This window comes from Cupressus sempervirens, chromosome 1 (genome assembly GCF_028749045.1).
Source record: "Cupressus sempervirens isolate cs-2001-9-10 chromosome 1, ASM2874904v1, whole genome shotgun sequence".
Classification (NCBI taxonomy): Eukaryota; Viridiplantae; Streptophyta; class Pinopsida; order Cupressales; family Cupressaceae; genus Cupressus; species Cupressus sempervirens.
Window position 1 is genome coordinate 156,357,253 of NC_143118.1, and position 2,776 is coordinate 156,360,028.

Sequence of the window (2,776 nt, forward strand, 5' to 3'; positions counted from 1 at the left end):
CCTATTATTGGATAGGGATGTTTCATATTCCTTATTTAGTGAGTCAGTTTTTAGAGAGAAAGAGAGGGGAAGAAGACAAGTTTTTATTTTTGGGTTGAATTTGGTATGTTTGCAGAAATCAGTCTCAGTGCGTTTGTAATATCTCCCAAATGCACTATTGGATTTTGATGAGCTTTGGATATGTTGTTATAGGCCTAATTACACCCATCTTCATGAGAGCGCTCAAAGAGTTTTGATCTGGTTCAAAATTTATTCATGTCTAAGTGCGGGTCTATCCAAAGGCAACAAGAAGATATTTTGGGGGTTTTTATTTTCAAAGTTTTGTTTATTGAATCTGATTTTATTGTGTGATCCTAAAGGTTGTAGATGCCCCTTGAAGCAACTCAGTTGAGTGAGTGATTCCTCCTGAGTTTTCCAAGGTGTGGCTCTGCATCATTTTTGGTATTAGAGCTCAGCAAAAGGTTTGAGAAAAAGTAGTTCTGTATATGTTTGTGTGATTGTGAAAGATTGAGAGAAATAGTCTGAGAAGAAGTCCAGGAGACTAGATAAGAAGAAAATAACCTAGCAGAGGAATAATGGAAGAAGAAGAAGCAAAAAGACAAAGCTATAGCCAAAGACATTCTATATTCCAAACAAAGTGCAAGTGCAAGAATAAGGTATGCAAAGTTATAGTTGACAGTGGTTCCTTTGAAAATATAATCTCAGTAGAAATGGTTGAGAAATTGAATCTTCCAAGAGTACCTCATGATTTACCTTATAGAGCATATGGGTTAGGAGATGAATAGTGGATTGATGTGTTTGAAAAGTCATATGTTTCTTTTAATATTGGACCATATTTTGATACCATTGAATGTGATATTATGCCTTTAAAAGATTGTCACTTGATTTTGGGAAGAGCATGGCAATATGACAGGTCAACTATATATGATTGTAGAGAAAACACATATACTGTCAACAAGAATAGAAAGAAGATGCTTTTATTTCCATTGAAGGATGATACAACATGGAAGGAATCAAGAAGTATAGGTCTTATTGATAGGATAGCATTTCCAATGCATGGTGAAGTGAAAGAGGAAGTGAAAGAAGTTTTGGTAGAGGCAAATGAAACTACAAAGAAGGCAGCCATAAAGAGTGTAGATGTATGTGAAGTTGGTACAAAAATCTCAACAATGATAGATGTAAGTTGTCCTTTGGAAGGGAAAGAACCTGAAGAGCAGAAAGAAGATAAATTGCAGCAAGTAAATGTTGATGAGAAGAATAAAGAGGAAAGTCCTATGGGATTTGAGTGTGATAAAGTTATGGTTTCTTTTAATATTTGGAACATATAAATATAAGGTCAACTTGAGGATTGAATTGTAGAAGAAGTATGGGATTGAAAAGATAAATCAAAGAAGCAAATTGGAAGGATATCAAAGTATCTGAGTTGACCGAGCTATAAAGAATATCCTACTCAAGGAGGATCAAGTATTCCAGCCAAAATATAGATCTAAAATCATCAAATACAATTGCATCAACAATAAATTCATATAATTGTTACTCTCTAATAATTGTAGCAGTGAATCAAAATTCCTAACAGATTTAGCTTAACAACTATTTGCCAAATGCTCTAACAAGGTGACATTTTTGGATTGAAGTGACTAAATACCTCTAGTAGGATGAACTAAATCCTTCAATAGGGTCACACCTAATAGTGTATTTTGTAACCTTTAATAGGGTTGGCTCCTAAAAGGGCTCACTTTAGAAGAGTGAAAAATAGTAACTAGTTGCAATTGGTGGTTTTTTCCAAATTAGGTTTTCACATTAAATCTTGGTGTCTCTTGTGTTCATGCTATTTTATTTATGATTAGATAGCTAATTCAATTAAGGCTAATCACACTAAACATCTTAAGATTCAATTATTTTAGTATTTGTTGAGTGACAATAATTCTTAGTGGTAACCAAGTGTTCCTATGTTAACCGAGTTAGAACAACATTTCAGTTTTAGTAGAGTTTGGTTTTGAATTGTATTGACATCTTAAGGGATCTTGGATTTTTTTTTTGTACTAAATGAATCAGCCCACCCCTCTTAGTTACTCCTCTTATATTTTCAGCAAATCAAATCCATAAACTAAGCATATAACTCTCAAAGTTTCCAACCTATTACCATAATTGTATGTAATAACAACACAACATCCCATCTACATGAAGATAAATCAATAAATACTATGAATAAGGGAATAGATAACCAAAATCCAAGTGAGAAATCTAAATATGCATCAATAATTAAAGAGAAATGGGAAAAGATAACCCATATCCAATCCATAAATAAAACTTGCAAGTATAGACCAATTACAACACTACACAACTTATAGACCTAACAAGTCATCATACATATCCAAACCAAACATTGATAATGATATCACCATGATACCAATTTGAGTATAGAATGGTGTCAAATCTGAAATCTCTAAAACATACAATATTATAAAATTACAATTTTACCATAGTCAATATATATCATAAAGGATTCAGATCAATATATCACCAAATAAATCATGCCAAACCTATACCAAATTTGAACCAATGTGAAGATTTCTCCAAGAGCTTTTCATTGACTATACAAAGTCCAAAATTTGACTTTGTATGTCCAAGCTATGCCCAAATCTATGCTTAAAATAAACAACATCTAACTTTTTGGGTCCTAAAATGTGACAAATTTTCAAAATGATATAAACAAACCTACCCTGAGTTGTAGTACTCTAAATTAGCTTCTATTGACTAGAAGAAGTCTAAAATC